The sequence below is a fragment of the Diprion similis genome, chromosome 6 (genome assembly GCF_021155765.1).
Source record: "Diprion similis isolate iyDipSimi1 chromosome 6, iyDipSimi1.1, whole genome shotgun sequence".
NCBI lineage: Eukaryota > Metazoa > Arthropoda > Insecta > Hymenoptera > Diprionidae > Diprion > Diprion similis.
Window position 1 is genome coordinate 8136554 of NC_060110.1, and position 22898 is coordinate 8159451.

Below are 22898 nucleotides of genomic sequence, written 5' to 3' on the forward strand. Positions count from 1 at the left end.
TTCAAGCGCTTGCAGTATGTTATTTGACAAATGATTTTGGGATAAATAATTAATTGCTCGATGTCAGTGGAGAACAGATTGAAATTCCTAATTAATTAATTAATTTGCGTTGCTCCGGGTGTATGAACGGAAATTTTCCGTTCCTTGGACATACTCAGATATGTTCTTGATGCAGAACAGGATACAAGCATCCGGCAAAATCGACGTGAGCCTTCGAGCTTTTCATATTTTAGTATAAGAAAACGGAGGTTTCATTAGAGCAAGAGAAATGTATTTGTGAAAAGTAACGAAACGTGAAAAACACAATGGTTCAAATGAATGTGTGATATAAGGGTGAAAATTTTTTTTTTAAATAATTCTAGGCTACGAAAAGCTTTCAAAAATTATATCTCGCGTCAATAATTAAGCTCTGGTCTAGCTTTTGATTTTCAGATTCTTTTAGTTCTTAGTTCACGAATCGCTGACTCTAGTTATTCAAGATCTGCATGCAACCTTTATAACTAAAATCTATTATTCAAATGTTTAAGAGATTATTTTCTACATTCACTGGGTCTGTGTCTCGTTTTCCACCTACTTTCTCTTCTCGTAGCTTCGCTCGCTTCTCGGGTCCTTCCTTCCGGACTTACCTTCGCAGTTAGGACGTTAAAGGAATAAAATAAGTAAAAGAAAATAGCAGTTACTGGAAAATTGAACCGCAACCAACTCCGCTGGTAATGTTAAGTCAACTTTAGCGTTGAACCAGCTTATTGTTAACTGTTGAAAAGTTCTACCTATAACGTACTCCGATCTCATTTTATAGTAGTTATTGTACAATTTACGGTCTTGGCATGTATTATAAATACTGCATGAATCCATTGATGGTAAATTTACAACATCGTTTACCGAATTTACATTCGAAGAATTTGATGTATTATATTAGTTTTCTTCGTGATTTTACACGTTCATTACACATAGAATTCATCTTCCGTGTAACTTTGTACGATAACGCTTATCCGTAACGCGTTTTCCTTCCATATGAAAATTGTAACATTTATCTTAATAATATGCGAAGCTATATAATTTGGCGTTCACCGTTCGTTTCGGGGTAGAGAAACTTAAAATCTAACATCCCGGATGTCTTTGAAGTTTCAGAGAACTGGCAACTGCCCGCGGGATCTAAAAACTTATACAACTTTTCCACGGAACTTTACGCCAGACTTTCCACATTTCTCTGTCAGTCAACTTCGCGTCTCTCGTGCAAAAGAAAGGATGAAAAAAAAAAAAAAAAGACGTAAGAAAATTAAAGTATAAGCTTAGTTTGCAATAACTTCTCGCCTTTGCCAATATTTGCGAGATGCGCAACTATTGTATGAAAAAATTAACACAATTTCGAGTGATTCTAAAGTACCCCTAATTTTTCTGATCCCTGTTCAAGGTGCTCGGATCGCGTAAACATACAACGAAAAATTAACTTTATTATTATACTTTACTCGTCTGTAAACTTTTTTATATTCCAATTTACACGATTGCACAAAGTCAATTACACTTACAAGCGCGGTATCTTGTGCATATTGCTTTTCTCCGGAAGCTTGCGGTTCATTTCTTAAAAGTAACGAACGTATTACGCCAGCGTGTACAATTTACATTCATATCGCTACGATGGAGAAACCACTTTTCTCCAGAGTATTATACCTACTGGATGTCGTATTCTTACATTCGGTGTGCAGCACAGTTTTCTCCAGTGATTGCGCATGTATAAGCAACTTACCTGTAATAACTACCATAACTGCACTCGCCTAGAATTATACCTAGATAAAAATACCCACGACTCTGGGGTATCGTTATACTTCTAGCTGGCAAAGACCTCGCAATCGGATAAATAATTTCGCATGTCCAGTATAAGAATCAGACCCAGAAATACTGACGCAAACCGCATCAAGAATAGCGAAGGGAATGTGAAAATTGCTTCATACTACACATCGCGTGTATAATATCGGTTTAGTCTTTCACACGACATATACGCTGAAATAATTAATTCATCGATACCGACGCGTAAGTCGATTTGAGAAAAATTTTAAAAAATAAAATGAAAATTCGAAAAAAAAAGAAAAAAAAAACACATCCACGAACCAGCGTGAATATGAAGCGTTATCTGGCGGGTCATAAAAGGCTGGACGCAGCCTCGTTTTGGCCCCTGTTATTTTACTGAAATATCAGACGCCACAGAGATAATAGAGACCGAAAAAAGAGAGAACAAAAAATAAAATGAACAGACACGAAGTAAATAACTTTTTTCACCACTTCGCAGTGCGGAAGCTGCCGGAGATTTGTCGGTTCGTAATCATACCATAACAGCGCAGACTGGCTCCGCAGTTTTTGTTATCAATGGTATTTTAGGGGGATGTGTGAGAAAAAAAATTCGACACTAAAAGAATGGAGGAGAACAGCCTGATGTGAGAAAAACGCTAATTGGCGTTTTTAGGGGTGTGAAAGAAACGCGCGGATGGGTAACGTATAATACAGGAATGAAATGCTTTTACATGCCTGTAGCTTATATGTAAGTAAAAATTGGCGAGAGAAAAGTTGAAGTCTGCAATGTAATTGGTGAAGTTTTAGTAAATAATCCTAGTGCGTTATAGGTTTTTCAAGTTTGCAGTATTCTGTCAACTTACTTAAGTCTGAAAACCGAATAAAAGAAGGAGGCGCGTACAAACTCACGTCGCACAACTTACCGTAGATACTTTAAAAAGTGTAGAAAATCTTCTCTTCTTTTTCTTCTGCAGCCGAACGGAAGTGAGAGGAATAGGCTGTAAAAAGACGTTGCGATGCCCCTGAACCTTCCCGTCTATTCAGCGTGTTCCGTATAATATAATATAAGTTTTTTGAAATTTTTCTATCACAGATATTGACAAAGCTATGATACCCAATAGAACTAATCTGTCCATTAAAAAAGGTCTACCCATTTTTATCTATTTGAGATATACATTTAAAATTTTTTTTTTTAGAAATTGGGGGTTATTAAGCTATAAAACTAATTCTCATATCGCATCGAGAACTAGGTATACTATTTTCCCGTGATGGTAAAAAATGGAAATAGTTAAGAAACTCTCCGAGTTACTGCAGTCCCCATTTTTTATGGTCCGCGAATCACGGGACACCATGAAGAATTCGTTGCACTGAGACCGCGTAGCACGCAACCCTACGATGTAACCGGTATAATCGAAGGGTGGGAGGTCACCCTTAATAATTTGGTAGCACCTACACGAACCCTTGTAATGCGCCAGTCAATCAACGTAGATCCCCATCAAACCCTTCGCCCATAGAATACATCAGGGTGCTGCCCCGCCGCGATTGGCTACTTAATGTTAAATCGGCGTATTTTATTAGGCGTTTCCACCCTTTGGATTTAACTTTTACCTCCGTCCAAGGCTAGATTGCTACTCGCTGCACGGACCTACATCGGGATCCAGGAAACGCCGCTATATACCTGTCCCTTATACCTACCCACCTCAGGACGGAAAGGTAAGACGTAAATTAACCTCCGGTGGTGAAATTGAAGCTGCAGAGATCGTCAACCTGGAAATTTCAGGCGCATCCGAACGTCGAAGTTACGCGAAGGAATTTGTTGCGCGCAATTGTATCGAAAATTGAAACAGAGTTCAGGGGGTGGGGGTAGGAAATTTGCTAACTAGGGCATGTTGTTTTTTATTTTTTTACTTTCTTCTCTTCTTTCTCTTCAATCGCAGGACGATTTATCGTGGCTTGCGCTGAAATTGAATATTTATTTTCGGCTTTGTTTCGTAGGATGTTTCGGCTAACGATAAAATGAGGATTAAAGACCTGCGGCACTTTGCTGTCATCCCTAACTCACCTTTTACGTCGTTGGATAAAAACTATGAGATATACAAGGACAAACTCTTCCGCGGGTGATGATGCGAAGCACACTGTAAATCTGACTCAACGTCGTACGATTTATTTCCTTTCTTCACTCACCTTTTATCTTGTAGGAGAGTTTAAGAAAGGCATTTTATTTCAGTATAAGGTATTTCTTATATCATAATATATATATATATATATTATAGATTATGTAATATTATATAGAAATTCAATACCCGTATTATAGGATCTAATAATTTTTTGTTTTTTTTTTCATTTAGTGGGTATTGTTGAAATTTTATACCTTACCCTATTTCTCATGTACACGTAACTTATACCATTTTATGTCTCCTACTTTCCCACGTGTCACACATTGTTGTACACGTACATTTTTTGCGCCACCATCCTTGCCGAATATTACGTGATAAAATTGCCTCTTCCTCTCCCCCTCTCACTACTCGCCCTCCGACTTTCCCTTCCTGAAATTTTTATATTAGTTATAAAATTCGAAGGATGACGCGATTCCTAAGAGGAATACAAGGGTTTCGTCAAACGACGTCTCATGTCTCAAGAATATGTAAATTTCAAACGATCAAAGAATCAACCTCGGTGTAATATTTGATAGGAACACTCGACGGTATTGAATTTTTTAATCACAGTACGAAAATTTCATATTATACAAAAAATGTCTTCTCCGAAAATGTATTCAATTCTTAAATATATTGACGCTATCAATATTTATAGAAAGTTGGCTTATCGAAATGTTGTTTCCTCGTCATCGACGTCCCTGTAGTATAAAAAAAACTGTAGGACTAATTACCCTGTAAAATTCAAACCAAACAAATCCCAAGGGAGTAAAAATACCTTTCATGGATTACGTAATAATTTAGTCAATATAAATAAATTCACTGAGACAATGAGCATTTCAATAAGTGATCTTATTCGATTTTACGTTTTCTATACATATAACGTACGTACATTCATACAGTCTTTATTACAGTTCCTTTTTTTACATCGTAATTATACTGTTGATAATACTAATAATAATAAGAATTGCAGAAGAGAAGCCAAAAGTACCAATCATTTTTTAACTAAATTATAAATTCGCATACCGGCTTGCACAGCCCATAAATTTATAATCTCATTACAATTTTCTTAGTCAGTAAAATGCCAGGGTAAATATCGCTTTAAATCAAATGTCACGGGTCCACTTAATTAATTTCCAATCCATTATAATCCTCGGATTTGGAGTTGTACGCCAACAGGCTGCCGAAACCTTCCCTCGTAAATTCAAGCTGCGGCAAATATGCGCGGTCTAACCTGTAACAAAGAGAAATGTCAAATTAGAATTTGCGATTTATTTATTTTGTTTGTTTCCCCGTTTATCTAATTGTCCTGACAAATTTTTTTCTTTTCTTTACTTTTATTTTTCATCCTTGTACAGGCTGATCATGCGCAAGATTTTCGAACCGTATAATTCAGAGATTTTGTCTACTCGAAAGTCGAGTCTCGATTACGATCTATCGCTACTGCAACAAATTATCAGGCAAGCCTATAAAGTCGGTGGCGTCTAATGCAAAATTAGAGTACCGGTGAATTATTTTTTTGCCACTCAGATTGTGATTTTCGTTGCGTGATGGCATATAAACGTGCCGCTATCGCGATGTGTACTTTTATTCTTTACTTCCTATTTTTCTCCCTGATATTTTTTTTACTTTGTTTTTTTTTTTTTTTTTTTTTTTTTTTTGTGGCCGTTGATTATCCACCGTTGAAATCAGCAGTTCCCGTTATCCATTAAAGCCACGCCAGCCAGGCTGACGAATCTCCCGTATTTTAGGTGCCTTGTTCCATTTTACGACTTTTAACTAAAACTGGAATAAAACCAGGAGAAATTCTATAGAACACGCGAGCTGTGACTGGGGAATTGCATTGTGTATATAATAGAAACCGACCGGCCACTGCACAAAGTACACAATGCCAATCAGTAAAATACCGCCTCGTAAAATTTCAATCTTCGAAACATGCGAAATTTAAATCAAGTCAAGGGTCGAATAGATTTCACGAATAATACACGCTACACCATAAGGTGACCATACTTGAGACAGCCAATTTTATCTACGGATATAATCACCCGTTTAATTCAGATTAAGACATTACATATGATATGCGATTCTATGTACCTTTACCTGTAAATTTTCGCGCCGTTTTAACCTCATGCGTGTACAGGGGATGGTAGGGAAAAGTGGAAACCCTTAAAAAAATACTGCCTAAGATCAGAATAAAATACTTAGTTTTCATACGAATAATTATGTTAAATTATTATAAAGCTTTTTTGAGAAAACGTAATCATAAATTCAAGTTCGGAAAATTATTTAACTTTGACGAGTTGAGAGTAAAGCACAACTTCAAACGTTTCACGTTTTGAAGTGTGCAATTAGTCAAGTATTTGATTTTCGAATAATTCATATTTAATAAAAAGTTCAAGTGGATAATTTATACCTTGAAAGGGCCTTTGGGGTACCGGTTAATATTATAATTAAGAGCGAATTTCACGTTTAAAAATCATTTTTTAGTATTTCGAGACAATTTAAGGGGTGACTGAATTTTTTTTTTTTACCAATATTAAGGGACACCCTAATATATATCTATACATATACATATATGTAATATGTACGTATTTTTCGTCAACATTCTGTCAATGCAACTTAGATGCAGCTGAACTTGATGTTTGTCAATTGAGGGATTAAAACAGCATAGAAACATATTTGCACTTTCGTAATTTAATTAACAATTGACAGCGATAAATGAGAAGCTGGAGGGGATCTTGATTGGAAAAATTCGGATTTATAACGTGCGTGATCCAGCATCACGGAACGTACGTCACATTAACAGAAGAATTTATTACACAGCAATAAACGTTTATTACTCATCGGGCAATGATTTGTTACGCGCATAATCTCGATGGCATTTTTATCCTAATATCGTGTGGTAATTGCACTAATAACTTCAGTTATATAAATCTGAAAGAAAAAAAAATCAAGCTTTGTACGTTAAAGACAAAAATTTGAATACAAATTCTCTAGACGTTCTGTCACATTCTGCAACAAATCTTCGAATTACCTTTCGATTTTGACACCAATTTCTATAAGAATCTTGAATTCAACGTTTCGTAACACAGCGTATGATCTGGATCAATCGTACAACGATTTATGATTGCCAATTGACCTTCAAACAGATAAAACGAGAAGAATTCGAAGAAAAAATTACACAAAGAAAAATCGCGTGGAATGAAGTGAATACAAGACGCAGCTCACAGCCCAATCGCTGTAGGCAACAACGCAATTATATTTGTAAAAAAACAGTCTCAGTTTCGCGAAAGTTGACCATGCGAAAGTATTTTTGACTGAGTTGATATGTCGCATGTCGCTTGCTTTTCCCACGTCCCTCTAAATTCACGCTATTGAGTTCGGTGATTTCCCGAAAAGCGACGGGTGAAAATGGTTTCGTGTTTATTCCGAGGGTTCTCTGCAGGGGCGGAGAAGAAGTTTGGGGGTTGCGTAGTGTACGGAGGCGTAAGCGACGCGTCATTAGCTTTTGAGATGTCTAACGAACTGAAACACCCGTGGCACGCCGTCCTGTACTTCGTGCACTGATAGTGAGAAAAATTTCGGTTTTTATTATCGTTACTAAGAAACTTTTGCAAAATGGGTATCGTTACTGCGATGACGATTTAATGGTTCTGGAACCACCAGAATATATGCAGGTATAAGTAACTACTATTTGGAGTGGTTATAGATGTCGATACTAGGTTTTTTATAGTATCACTAGATACTGGAATTTTTTTAGCTACTAGCAAAATTATTTTATTCAAATACTAGACTTTGACCCTTTGTGTCATAGTGCTAAGTATTTTTACCACCTATTTTATATCCATTTCTTTTATATTCATAGAGAACTTTTTAACATATTTCTTTGCGGTTTTTTTTTTTTTTGCTATCTCTGGTAAGAAACAAGTAAATGAAAAACATCGTAAAAATTTAAGAAATAATTCATTTCCAAGAAAGTCACCCTATAGTTATATTACAGAGAAAGTTTTTTGGGTCGGTAATTATGAATCTAAAATCGGAAAATGGAAAACCACTGCATAGTGTTTTTTGATCGGATTTAATTAGATTTGAAATTTTTATTCGCCATATTGCATCCACCATCTTAAATTTTTTAAATCTAATGATTCCAAAAACCATAGAATACCATCTTGTTATAAAAGTTGATTCGGATTCACACAAGGTTTACCTTCGAACCGAGGCTTATATACCTTTTGAATCGTTCGAGCTGAACTGAACAGACACCGTTGCAGAGAATTACATTTATACAAACAGAATTATACTCTCTATAAAATGCTTCGAAGCTAAAGATCATATAATTAAATACGGCTGAATGGCGAGAATTGAAGATTTCGCAAAGCACTGCTATTCTTACGATCGTGTTAAAAAATAAACATCGTCGTTCCGGGCATCATATAAGGTAATAAACTATGCTTCTTCCACGGTGACAAAAATTTTTTTACTTCCCTAGGACTGCAAGTAAAAGCATTCCCAGCTCAGCTCCACGCAATCTATCTGATATAAGAAACGCTTAGATTGAATTTTTTTTCCCGTCCGAAGAGCAGCCAGGAATCGGAATAATAACGCGCGAGATGGATTCAGAGCAAAAACCCCGTTATATTATACAGTTTCTTCTCTATGGTTATAGAGCGTTTCATTTTAATTCGCGTTTCCTTCGCGAATAATATCTTCCTTTCTACCTGGAAATCATTTATTAATCGAATTCTCCGTACATCTATAATCTAGTTCCATTGTACCTCGAGTAATCGCCACTTTGTTGGCTGGAATGAAGACGCCCTTTTGTACACGTCGGATTGTACCTAATTACATGGCTTGTGCAGTATTCGTGTTTGCCCAAGCACGCCTTTGCCCTCTATTGGATAAAATTGCCGCTAGCTTTACGTAGCTAGGCGAAAGGAATTAGATCGTAGAGGAAAAACATCACTGCGGCACAAGGGGCTCTGTGGCGCGGAAAAAAGGATGAATACAAAAATGAACAAAGCGAGCCACTTTCCTCGGCGAATATGGAATAACCAAGAAGTGAATGAACGCAGGGATGAAATATTCACGAGTCTGACGGAATGACTAAGGGCCGGTGTTACACTAATTGGACGTAACTTCCTCAAAATTATCTCCCCATAATTCATACACCCGAAATTCCGTATATGCCCAGAGTTTCAGGGACATATCAATTATATCTGTCGCTATTCGCGTGATCTACGCTGTAATTAAGGAAAATATTCATAACCTTTGTATATCTGTATGGACCTTGGAAACCAAATTTGAATTTCAAAAAGCAATTTGTGCCAAAACAAAAAAAAAGAATTCATTTTACAGGTGTAAATATCCTTCGGCGTAACGAACAGTAATGGAATAGCAATGTTCGATAGCTGCAGGGAGGGGGACACACACTTCACGTTGCACTCTCTGCACGGCTCGGAGGACTCGCACCTTTTCTACTCGATTCCGGCACCGTCTGACCTGCCAGGCATTTTCTACTGCTACCGCTGCTGCCATAATCTCACGTGTAATATAAATGTGTTTCTACATACGTGTAGACTGGTGTAGAATAGCGGAATATATCTTTCAAGAATGCATTGCACGTATTATATTGTACTTTGGAAAACAGGTTTTGAGAAAAAATTAACAAACTGAGGCTTAAAAAAGTTGGAATTAAAGTTGAAAAGATAAATCCTTAAGGATTAACTGCATCGGTATCATTTCCGTCACATGGTCGCGAGCAATAGAAATGAATTTGAGTAAATTCAAATAATGATGTTGAGAAATTGAGAGAAGGTTTCACAATTAGAGCGTTGAACGGATAAAGATATTTTGAGTATAAGTAGGATAAAACAGATGTTCGTCAACGATTACTGCGCTTGCACGTTATAATTATAATATAATGTAAGATTTGTCAAATCGAGATGAGCTAAAAACATAAAAATTGGATGAAAAAACGCCAAAAACTAATCATTTTCAACGCTGTAAGTATCAAGCCTTTTTTCAAGCTGCTCAACTGATCAGCAGAGTGACAACCGAATGACAATTCCTTGGCCCGCGTACCCTAAAGAAAACTGTTACGTCCAATAAGATCTTGCAGCAGAAACATTCAATGGAGCAATTCACGGAGAGGAGCCAGAGCGCGAGTAAAGAATGGCTGAGTGTCCCGGCACGTTCGGAAGGAAGAAGCGTGCAGAAGCGACTCTCCATGAATATGTAGGAGCGAGTGCAGTTGCAGACGTCCAGAACCCGTGACCCGGCAACTCTGAGAAGTCATAATTAAAGTAGACAAGAAAGAGGAGCTCGAAGAGAAGTGGAAAGAACTATTTTTTCCGTGTAAGAAAGAGAAGAAAAGAAAGAAAGAAAGAAAATGGACAGAAGAGACAATTCTTCCGAATTCAGGTTACACTTTATATAGCGAGCTTCTGTGCAGATATGAAAGCAAACACGAATGTAAGTAATTCGTAAAGTGAGAATCGAACTATAGTTCATTTTGACCCGATTATATTAAAAGAGGAAATTTCAAATGTCTTGTTAATAGAAACAATTATGTTTTCACTAAACAATCAACGGGTCAAGTTACACTGTCTTACAATTTAAGAGTAATTCTTAATACTAATGGTAAGTCCACCCGTTGCCTGGTTTTTATTCCATTGTCTGGTAGGCAGTGTTCAGTATAAATTAAACCTCGACCATTAATAATAAAATAGGTAAGATGTAGCACGAAAGTTGAGACCGAATGTCAGGTATGCCTATATATTTTAGCATACAGTTTGCAAGTGTTTAGTATCAACAGTATCCGTGAGTGAATATTGCACGTATTTTTTTCCAATGCTCTAATCGAGATACAGTTTTGCCTTCTCTCCCGAATGTTTTCAATTCTTTTGAATTCTGTCTTTCTGCTATCAGTGTCTCGAGTGCAAACGTATTAGGTTTTAATTTTAAAACCATCTCAAGTCAGTGAAGTAGTAATCTAAGAATAGAACTGAAATCAGTAAGTCAATTCAAAATTGTCTGGAATTTTGAGAAGTCACGTAAAATTTCTTGATATACTTTCAAAAAGTTCTCTACTTTGCACACCATCGTTCAATTTCTATGTCAATAGGCGTTAAAATTTTATGAAACTCTTTTACCATCTTCTTTATTTCACACTGCGACGTATTTCAAAATGTACTTCGCGTTGCTTGCCTGATGGCATTGAGCGGTAAGTTTCACAGAAAATTGCTCGCAACGCACGCCAGAACAGGGTAAAAATACCTGATGAAAATAAAGTGTCAGTCGAACAGACCGATTTAATAACGTGTTGCGATCCGGGCTTAGATTCTCGGTGTTCGTTCCGTCAAAATTTAATCTGAAATCCCTGTACTTGATTGAGTTATAATTCAGAAGCTCAAAATTGTGAAATCTGATTTGTACAAAAATTTAGTGGTTAACCCCTGAGTGGAAAGATAAACTTGAGCTAACCTTGTCAAAGTTCTCCTTCTGGTTTAGGGCGCGAGTTTCGAGGGTGGCGTTTATTAAGGAAACACTCGAACGTCGCGCGCCGCCCTCTTCGCGAGGCAAGGGGCGCAGATAAGGATAAGGATGATGCCAGCACCGAGTAGCGTGATCAGAGCGAAGCCGACGGACCAGAAGTTCGCCGTCTTTGACGCAGCGAGTTTCCTGACCGTAGGTAAAGCGGCGACTTCCTCAGCCGTCACCCCGAGTCTCCTCGCCTTAACTATTAAGGATCTGAGGCGTCGCGACGCCTTCTCGCACGACATCGTTGTTATTTCTTTATCTCCGATCGTTTCTTCCCTCTTCTTATCGAAGCCTTCTCGTTCCGCCTACCCTCGTCAACCGCCTCGACCCCTTGTCTTCTCGAAGCGCATCGACGTGCTCACTTCTTCTTCTTCTTCTTCTTCTTCTTCTTCAACAGGTTTACGCTCGGCAAACTGAATGTTTATCATTATCGCGCATGCCTCACCGATTCGAATCTTTGGCTTTTTATTCACCGGCTTTTCATTTCACAAGCACATTGAGTTTTTACTCTTTCCCTTCTATTTTCTCTTCGCTGTTCTTCAATACACAAACTGACAAATGAAATGGTTTTTAGATTGTTGGAACGATCGGTTACCAATATTTAACATCGGGATTTTAACGAGGAAATCGGGTTGCGTTATTTGGCTATCATTTAGATTCTTATAATCTCATCCCTCTTTTTCATCACGGTGCACTTTTCCCGATTTTACTTTGTATAATTTAGCGCGCTTGCAGAGAATATGAGTACCAGAACAAAATTACATTCTACTGTTCGTTGACCTGAACGTAATATAGTATAAGATGTTTAATTAACTTCCTCGATTAACCTATTCAACGTACAAGAGTCTCTCTATAAAACTCTGTTAGTATGAATTGAAAATGTACCAGCTCAGATAGTTGAGCTTTATTAAAACGGGAGACTTGCAAGCTTTACTTTGTGGCAATAGTATCAAAAGCAGGAACACTTAATATTGCTGAGGATACCATCGAAGCTTATTGCTCACCATGCATATGATAATAAGAACGAATCATTGTTCAACGATTTTCAAATGATCATGAATTGATTTGTGATTGGATTTTTTTATTTGAAAATCTATAGCGTTCATATTGAGTTCTGCAGTTTATACATCCCATATACTACAAGTGAAGAGTATTGATGAATTGTACCGGATTGCATCTCGATTTCTTCAGACCGCATTGGAAAACGAATACATCTCACAGTTGGAAAACTTTAAATTAGATTCACCGGAGAATAATAGGGAAGTAGGTGTTCTGAAAATCTGGAGCCAAGTTTTGCACAGTAGAAAATCAATCTATTTAGTCGATTCAGGGGTGTTTTGATACTTTTGCTCTCGTTTAAAACGTAAAGGTATTCACAGAGTCAGATGCGAGTACCTAGACAGAAATTGAAATGCACCGTAGTTTGAAAAAGTAATAGAATTCTGTGCAATGTCAACACAGACCGAGGTATGCAAAGAGACGACTTGAATGGATGACGAACTGCAGTTCCGTATTTTACCTAAGATGGTGAAAAATATTCGGAAAATTGGATAATTTACAGAATAGACTTTTCTCACGTCAATAATAAACGAGCGTTTCAACAAACTCGGTGAAAATTGGATCCCTTTTCATTTCTACACTGCTTTTGAGAGTTTTTTTTTTTTTATTTTCCTTGTTTTTTCTCGCAACAGGCTTTGTGAAAAAGACGAAAAATTGTTGGAATCTCGTTAACGTTGAAACAGTTGCTCAGCGGTTGGTCCTTTGTACTTGCAAATTATGAAATCGATTTCTCGGTACAGTGAGTTATGAACTCTGCACGTTATAACGTTTCACAAAGTTCGTATATGAAATTGGGTTTACAAATTTTGCTAATAGGAAATTCCTGTCGTTGCTGCTGTTGTTTTGACCGTTGATTGCAATAGCCAACAACACGTGAAATCGATGTGAGTATTTATTTCCTCGTCTACAAAGACGTCACGCGAAAATCACTCAAGCCGATCTCTTTTCAAGTAATTTTACCAATTTTCGTCTTCTACTTCTATGACAAAATTTTTTTGGCATCATCCGGATTTTACCCGTAGAAAAATAATGTACGATTTTCGTTTTGCCTGTTACCCGGTTTTTCCGAAAGCGTTCCCGCGTTACGAGGACTTTTTCAAATTTAACGTTTTGACAAGAAGTAAAGAGGAACCAAAGTCAAAAACGAAATTACTCTCGTGTCAACTGCGTTCTACTCGACCGAAACCACGTGTTGCTTAACCTCACGTCGAATTGCCGCAAGCTGCTTGCTCGTGGGCGTCGCGACGCTGACTACCAGCCGACGGGACGCTCCGAGCTTTATTGGGAAGCTCCCACCCCCGTCGCGACGCCAGGCGCCGGAACGCGTACCGCGACTGCCTTCGAATTTCCCCGCACGTTTCGTGATTTTTGATTTTCCATCTCGAACTCTGCATTTCCGTGTGGAATTATCACGATTTTCCGCATTTTTCCGCAGTTTCGAATAACTGATTATTATAAATATATTTTTTTTCAATCTCTCGATGGTCCAAAAATCGAATATAAATTGTGAAACGTTTCACTTCCGATACAGTTTTTCACGTGAAATTAAATTCTCAGGATGTTCAGTCCGTATTATTAAAAACAGAGAAAAAACTCCGCAAGCTCAAAAGTTCAGATGTTAATAAATGGAGAGATCGCGCATTGTTATCCTGTGTACAGAGCATTTTAATTCTATAGTCAACTCGATTGTGAAAATAAGTACCTTCGCTATTATTCTCTTGAAAATGATAAATTATTCGGCATAAATACATGAGCGGACTCAAAGCTGTTGGAATAAATGAACGGGATAAACCGTGGGCGGAAAATTTTAGAGTACCGTTGAGTGTTGAGGCCAAATAATAGTAAGTCCGCATCATACCTATTCGTTGGTTCGAAAATGTCGGTAATAATTTGAAAATCGCGATCGGCAGGTGAATGACAGCGATTTTGAAATACAGTCCAGGTGTGATTGCACCGGTCAAAACGAATCGACTATGGAATTTCACGCACCCCTGCAGTTCCTGTGTTTTATTTTTATAATTTCAGTAGCGATTGGAATACACGCTGGATGGATAGTGGATACAACCTATCGGAATATCGACCGCAGATCTCTCTAATTGGAGTTATAACATTCAGAGCATGGAAATATTTTGGAATCTGGGTGTAATTGCTATCGCGTTCAATTTGAAATAGAAGCTAGCTTGGCGGTGAGACTCTGCGTCAGCTTCAAAGTAAATTCTCCGTGCGGGTGATGATGCTTAAGCAGGTACGTAATCTCCTGAGAACCCGTTTCCACATCTCTCGAGGCAAGAAGGTTCTTCGGTTTGTATAACAAGGTGCATAGCGGCGCCCGAACAAGCGGAGGCATTTTCAACAAAGATCGATGGAGAATATTTTCACTTACAGGTGGTAATCGCACAAGGCTTCGTGCCTTCGAGCCTTCGAAATAGCTGTTTGGTTCTGCGAAGCTTACCGAGTCCTCGAGACGGTGCTTCACCGGTCTAAGTCAGCATTCACCGTAAGATCCTTATTTTGTCTGAAGTCCTTGGCGAATGATATACGATATTGTAATTAGCTTGGAATAGTTATAAGAAACTAAAGGAGCTCAAGACTGGCTGAATCTGCAGGCTGGATTGGCAAAGAAAGCGTTTTCAATGTCTTTCAATTTTCTCGTTTACCATTCACATTTACCCCAATTGTTTCTACTATCGTACTTGTTCACCTTAGCGAAATCAGCCTAAATAAAATGTAAAAAAAATATGTCACAACAGATGAAAAGTATCTGAACTCGGAAAGTTGGCTAGTTTGTAGGCTTAAATAAATGTAAAATGGTAAGTAAAATATTCTTGTCTACATCGTCTTGTTTTTCGTGAAAAATAGTTGAACTGAAATTACAAACGTATAAGCAAAGAGCGTATTGATTTTGTGTCTGTGTTTTAATACGCCTGTAAAATATTTGCCAAACTCTGTTTTTTCTTTGTTTTTTGACCACTTCGGCAAAGTTTGCAATTGATGTCACCATTAATGCAGGGCAAACATTTGGACAGGCAGAAGATTTATTACCATTACATATACGTTCGTTGTCAATATATTGCATAATGGATATTTCCATCTTCGTGACGTACCTACGTACAGGAATTAACTCATTTCCCCAGTACGGTAATTTCAAATCATAAATTGCATGGGCGCGTTGACTGGAAGCCGCGTAAATTGAGTATCGGAAAAAACATCCTACCCTTATTTATCCAAGCTCACATTGTAACGAAAGCCCTACCCTCTGTCACCCACGAGAAGTCTGCAGGTCAAGTTACGAAAGACAATTGACTAGATAAACGAATTCATCGATAAACATGGTATAAAACTTTCCGCCAATCCATTACCTCGACGTTTAATCATAATTGTCATATGAATAGTCAATTTTCAAGGGTAATAGTCCGAGAGCTGTGGGACAAAAAATGCAACAGTTTTATGAAGGCTGACATTTTAATATTAGGTCATATATCAACTGAAACTACAGCCTTGGTTTCATTCAAATCCATAAAGCGCATCAAAAAATCACCTCGTTGGGCGCCCATCTTTGGAGGTCGTTTCCACCCCTCTAAACAGTTTTTCCGTAGATAAAAAAATGCGTGTCTCTTAATTTTTAACGTTCTACAACATACAAGAGTCCCAACGAAATTAGAGGAGGAAACCAAACTGATGTTCCTTGTTAGTCAGCGGACAGTAAGAATATTTTTCTCATTGCTTTGTTTAAATATGTTTCACGTTAAAGATTTATCAAGTGGCAAAAACAAGGCAACGCTACTGTGAGGTATAAGTATCAAGGATGATCCTCGATCACTCTTGGTTGCCGTTTATCACGTGCAGCTTTGTTCATCAGCAAGGCAAGGTGCGTTAACTTTCTTTTTCTATAATCCCCGCAACTTGACGTTATCCTTGGAGGCTATATCCAGTGGGAAGTTCGGTAAATTGCGAAACTTTGCACATGTGGTATTATTATTATATTCGAGCCGTCGTCAGCCAGTGTTCAATCATACAACCGAGTCACGAGAACGAGCACGGACCGGCAGTTGTGGGAGGCTAAAACTCCACTTCTGCTTCCACTCCCATCTTCTGTCTTCCGTATTTTCGTCTCTCTTCCTCTACCCGGTCTACTTCCGGCAAGGAAGAGATAGAAAGAGTGGCAAGACGAGAGGGGCCCAAAATCCGACTCGTCGAGTGGCCAGTTGAGCCCGTCCGCTCGTTTCTTCAGAGAAAGAAGAAGATCCCTTATAACTTTTGGATTCTGACCTACTAGAACCAGGCTGCACCAGCTGTGGAGTTTTAATTAAATAATCTTATTCGGCAACGTGTCTGAAATACTCCTAACGATTCGTCTTCCCTCCTCCACATCTAGGCGTCAACCTATCCTCTCGTACGTACGACGTGCCAACACCACCAACAGTATTCAAGGCTTCAGCTACGCGTATGTACGGAACATGCAGCCAAAAAGTACACGATCGCATTTTCCCAACCGCCGCCAGAAATTTGCTGTATTTCGTATTATAAGTGAGAGCCTGGTACAAGGTGTTTCAAACTTACTTGAACTCGGATGTCCATATACGATAAGAACTCTTTTAAATTCAATAAATCAACTCTCATGTATCATAGAATCATAGAATTTATGATTCCACCAAGGAGCTCGACGTGCATTGATAGCACTTTGAACTGAGACTCTCGCAATAGGGTCGCTTAAAGACCACAAAAGCTACGCTATTTTCTTTCAACATTTCACTTTTGTTGCTAACCCTATTGCAAAAGTATCTGACAAAATTGCGGCTAGCTTTCCTCAGCTGGAGTCGTGGGGAAAGGGCCTTTTTTACATAAAATTGCTTATATTTGACGAAAAAAAATGGTGGCATTAAAAAATTTTTCAATATCGAAACCTTTGGATTTTTCAAAGTGTATCTCCTCCTAAAATTTCCAATATTTTTGGTTGAAATTTGGTGTGCGGACACTGTTTATTGTTCGGAACAATCGATCGTTTCAGATATTTGGTCAATTTGATCTGCGATCTATAGTTTTGGTAGCTACTTCAAAATCGGATATTAGTATTGAATTGAGTAGTGGAAAAGATTAAAAGGCTTATTAATAAATATAGAATTTTATAAAGGGTACCACAAATGGTGATTCTTCCCTGATTCGTCTGATTCACTGAACTTATTTTGAGCACGTGAAACTATTTGAAGTCTCAGGAATTCATGAATTAACTTGACGTCAGGTGGATGCTTCATCTTCGGATGGTTCACCTCTGTCTATGACTAAGTGGTCAATTTTTCCTGCTGGTTTGATTCAAATTTCAACTTTTTCGTGCAACAGATCTGTCTAGAATGCTTGATTCGAGTTGCGTTTCACACATCATAATGTCAATCATGAGCGTATTAGGCTTCTGTCGCAAACTACAAACATTCGCATACATTTCGCGCACTTGAAGTTCACGGAAACAATGATGACAACTTCCCTATTTTTTTTCTTTTCTCCGCAATTTTCCATCCAAGAGGTTCAACGCCGTTTTAAAGCCCCTCACCGTGCTTCCAAATGGTTTGTTTGCACAGCGTTTGATCGGACCCTCTTGAACCTCCCACACCACAGCACCGCAATTATGCGTCGCCACACACTTCCCCTCCCTTTTTTTTCTTTCTCGGCCCAGGTTACGAATCTTACACTTTTCCTCCTAGCATAAGCATGAAAGCATTGATGGTATGTCTTGGGTTGACAGTTATAAAGCATATCCTAGACTCTAGGTGATCGTTTTCTATTTCGAAAATGTTATTATTCGCTATTTCTGTCATTTTCGCTGGAGAGACTATACAGGAGGAAATAAATGCTGTTATTGATGTAATATAATTTATCAGTTATGGAAAGACTGTCGACTAAACAGAAACTTCATGCACATGATTTTTTTTTTTTTTTTTTCTTCTTAGAAAACTTCGCATTGTTGTGAGATTTTATATTCTTAGATTTCATTTTAATGTTTCATTCAAAAATTCATTTTTGTTTATTGATAGACTTACTATTAAATTATATTGTTTGATTCGAAAACTGTTTTATGATATAGAGAGACAAGTCACACTATTTCCGCCATAAAACAGACAGAGGTTGACGTCTTACGAAGCTTTTAAACTTCAGTCTGAGATTGAATACGTTTCAAGCTCATGTGACAAACAACCAAAGGGTGTATAATCCCGGAATCCTCGTATCAAAATCTATAGCGTATCGCGTACACATTTCACGTCATTGCTAAATACATTTTCTTGAGGCAGCTGATCAATCACTGCAGAATTTTTCTATTCATACCATCCCTTCACAATGGCGTTTTGCCAAAGTTGATCGCAAACTTTACGATCTTGATTTTCTCACAGTACACAAACATCAGGCAAACAGATATGCTTTAGATTCGATATAATCCGATTACAGGGTGGAATTATTCCGCAACTTGTTCATGTGTACGCTAGACTAATACACCCAATTACTATTACTTGTATAAATAAGTGGTCTGATACTCGTCTTGGTAGTATACTAATACAAAAATAAAGTATACTTCAGTAGGTTCTAGTACTCATGTACCTATTACGCGCTGAAAATTATGCCTACTCATTACAGGTACTTCCGTACTTGAGCAAAGTACTAAATACTTGTACTCCGGTACTATCAGTACTCTCACAATTAGTCTGGTACCAAGTATTATACTTGTACTCTTATGCTTACCACGTACACAATAAGTATTAAGATTCTGTGCACTTTTAAGTACTAATATTCCATCACTGTTTGGAGGGTTGCGCAGAGGAGGTCTAATTAGGAAACCGGATTCGAGGCATTCGAAACGACACGTATAAAGGCACACAGGTGAGTTGCTCATTGACTTCGCAGACCCTTGACGCCGAAAGTTTGATTCAATTAAGCGATGGGAACTCAATTTTCCCTCCCTTAGGACTCGGGTTAGTCTTGGGGGTTGCGTTCTGGCGAGACACTCGAAGCCCGGGAACGGGCGAGGGCGGATACGTGAAAGTCGTATAAAGTGCGACGCCGGACGACGTGAACAAGTTTATTAATAATGTGCTCAGGGGGGGATGACTGTTATGTGTACGTATATCGGTGAGAGCGGACATGTGCGGCTGACCGAGAGGGAATATCTTGGCGATCGGGAACCATTGCGCGACTCCGTGAATGACCTTTGCCAAACTTGCCAAATCTCACCCTTTTTTATCCTATTACCTTTGTTCCCTCCTTCTTTTTCAGCGGAGACAAAACTTTCTCTCTGACTTTTATACGAGGAGGACTATACAGCCCAGAGAAAAATTATCCAATTGATTTCGAGATTGTTCCGCTCTTACCAAGTTGCTGCAAGCATTCGTTTTAACAGCTCAGGCTTTGGAGAAGTTTTGGATTATGTAAGCTTAAACTTTGCCATGATCTGTAAGTGGTAAGGAGGTTATTGTCACCTCGTATGAATAAGCCAACTGCACTTGCAGTGCTAAATGAACCTGACATTATTGTTCAGTGCACAATTATGTGGATAGATATGATCAATTTGTGCTAATGAAAATACGGAATTTAAAATTTTCAGCATCGATACGCTAGTAAGTCTCTTCATTTTTTATTTGACATTTTATTTAACTCCTTGACGCGGAGAAGTTTGATCGTGAAATCTGTACAGTTAATTGGAATTTTCTGGTCGGAGCTTACTCGTAATTGATTACAAAAACGGATATACCAACACCGCGAATAATACACCGAACGGAAAGCTAGTGTGCAGTCATTAAGTTATTCATTATGAAGGGGGGCTTTGTCCTCCTACCACTATATCAAATTATTACGGTATTCGGTAATAAACCTAAATACGGTATGGCACTGCGTTATTTACTGTACGGCAGTACATCGACGATAATTAATTACCTGTAACGCAAACACATTCACCGCACAATATTGGCAACTTTGCAAGGAATGGCTCATTTGCATTGAAGAGATCAAGCGAAACGCTGAACGTTACCTTACCATACCGCGAGCAATTATCTTGGACCCTGGACCTTATCGGGTTCGAATTGTAAGCGTCACGAAGTGGTTCATACCTCTCGACCCAGTGGTCCGTCTAAATCGCGAACTTAGCTTGGCAGTACGTGACTTAGATATTCAAGAACCCGAACCGTGACTATTTGTAACTTATATCAAATGCAAATCGTATTTTCGTAGCTACGTTGGTAGGTATCAACTAGAAGAGAAGAATTCGGACCAACTATAGTGACGATAGAACGGAACTACTAAGCCAACTCAGAATCCTGATAAGGAGTAGCATAGTTAAACAATCCTGCGAAAATAGTCTCAAGTTACATCGTAACAGCCTTGTACACCATATTCCTGGCTTTCAATACTCCGGTTTCTGGAAGTTCAATCCACGTTGAAGCCCCCGCGATAGCGCATGTAACGCAAAACCCAACCACCGCATGAAATTTCCCCGCAAAGTTTCACCAACGACGGCGTGCCCTTATCAATTAAAGGTTTATAGACCCTTCGACGTAGTCTCAGACGATGATGGCGTAACGTTGAATCGAATTTTGTCGGTAGACATTACAAAGGACATAAGATGATAGAATTTCTTTTTCGGGCATGAAATTCGAGGGATGATCGCTGTGAATGATCACATCGAATTCAGATCTTGCTTAACGCGTGGCTTACTCATATTTCGTACAAACTTTCGTCTGGAGCTTTACGCTGAGAATTGAATAACTAACGGTACATTGGAATTGGAAACCGTTCTCGTTGATGGCCGCCTTCCGTAGATCTTTCAAGAAGTGGAGTGAACAATGGTTGGTAGAATCTTGCTTTTGATAGAAGATAGCAATGAGATGCTAAGTGGGCGGATTATACTCACTCTATCTTCATTTCAAGTACATCAAGATTCTCATCAACCCTTCTTAAGGCTTTGCTGACTGTCCAGGTTGTTGCTACATTCACCCTTTTCGATCAGGGTACAGGAATTGGTACTACATTGGGGCCGACGGTAATGGGTGTGAAATCGGCTTAACCGGAATCGATTTTATATGAAATTGCAAGCGGTTTCTGTAACTACTGGCATAAAATTCAAAACTGACTTTATTATTTCAACTGAACGAACATTATAAACCTGCGTAATGACGACAAGCCCACATCGATAACTAAAGTTTTCGTGTTCACTGTCTATTGCGACTCAGCGCGAGAATGACGTGTAAGACTGTCCGTTTCAAAATCGGAGGGTTATCACGAAGCAAATAAAAAATCTTTATCCCCGGAACGCACTATTTAATCACTTCACGTGAGATTTGGTTTTCGTTAGTCTTCAGGATAAACATTCGAGTGTAATATAAACTGCACGAAATTTGACTACCAACGAAAATGCAATTATTGCTAGCTATTTCAACATGAGGGTGTTCTACCTGTAATTTTAACATTTGTTTGAACAAATCTACAACATCCTTATATTATGAGTGAGTAAATATCGACCTCCAAGTGGGGTGTATGGTAAATTAGAGTAGAGATTAAGTATCCTTATACTCTTCGTGGCGAAATGGCCAACGCGTAAATTTTCGAGGGAGATCGCGGCGATAACCAAGTGCGCGTGGGACTGTTAGATTTAATTAAACAAACATTATCTTTCGCCTAGAGAGTAGAGCTCATTCAAAAACACCTTTCAGTCCTGATCAGGTTGCGTCGTCGTTTTGCAGGGCGATTTGCATATTAAAGTAATTTACCGTAAGCCAAGTCGCGTAGTCTGATTGCAGATTGGATTTACTCGTGTGATTACTTGCCGGATTAACTAACCCTGCAAGGACTTTCTGAAACACAATACACTCGGGCATTTACACGAATGCGCGATTAGGAGGTGAAACCTTTTGCAGTTTGCTGCACAAACAGCATAACCGAAATCATAATCACCAACGAAATGCAAACTCTTGATAGTAATAATAATACAGGGACGAGGTAATCTGGTGTACAATGCACTCCTGAAATCTTACGATATAATTCGAAATCTCTGAAATCCCCAGAGATCTCGCAAAGTCGTGTGAAATCACCTTGCAATCCCTGAAAATTTGAAATCACATGAAAATATTTTTAAATTCTTTGAAAACTTATGAAACCCTGTGAAATCATTAAAAAATTTCTAACATCTTTGACATGTATTCTGTGCTTGTCATATCCCATGGAGTTTCATGAAGTGACGTGGATTACCTGAAATCGGTGAAATCCCACAAATTCTTTGAAAACCTTAAAATCCAATGAAATTTGATACACGTACAAACTGACGATCAGTTAACCCCTCGTGCAGGGAAATTACTTCGATCCTAGGTACTTCCCACGATTAACCAA

General features: G+C 38.4%; 1 long non-coding RNA gene across 1 annotated transcript; it reads right to left on the reverse strand.

Annotated features, from left to right (window-relative positions):
* Window positions 1-4800: 4800 nt before the first annotated feature.
* On the reverse strand, window positions 4801-12172 carry LOC124407645. Its single transcript, XR_006929329.1, has 2 exons — window positions 11424-12172; window positions 4801-5175 (listed from the first exon to the last, which is right to left on the reverse strand). It is a non-coding gene; the product is annotated as an uncharacterized LOC124407645 (long non-coding RNA).
* Between the last annotated feature and the right edge of the window lie 10726 nt (window positions 12173-22898).